Source organism: Galeopterus variegatus, unplaced genomic scaffold (assembly GCF_000696425.1).
Source record: "Galeopterus variegatus unplaced genomic scaffold, G_variegatus-3.0.2 Scaffold20885, whole genome shotgun sequence".
NCBI lineage: Eukaryota > Metazoa > Chordata > Mammalia > Dermoptera > Cynocephalidae > Galeopterus > Galeopterus variegatus.
Genome location: NW_007746996.1, coordinates 1 through 338, shown reverse-complemented (window position 1 = coordinate 338; position 338 = coordinate 1).

Below are 338 nucleotides of genomic sequence, written 5' to 3'. Positions count from 1 at the left end.
CAAAAGGAGGCAGAGTCTCAGAAATAAATAAATAAATAAATAAATAAATAAATAAATAAATAAATAAATAAATAAATAACAATAATTACACACCCTGCGGGAACCCTTTGCAAGGCTCAATAGCCCCATCTAGTGTACACAGAGTGTGAAAATGCCCCAGTAGCGAGGTGCAGAACACACACACCTTACGGGACTGGTAAGGTGGAGAAGACTTTCTGCAGAGGTCCAAGATCCGAGTTAAAATCCCTGCCAAAATGAACAAACACCCAAAAAGACATACCAGAAATGCAAAAAACCAAGAAAGTACACCACCAAAAGTTAATAAATCTCAAACTCTA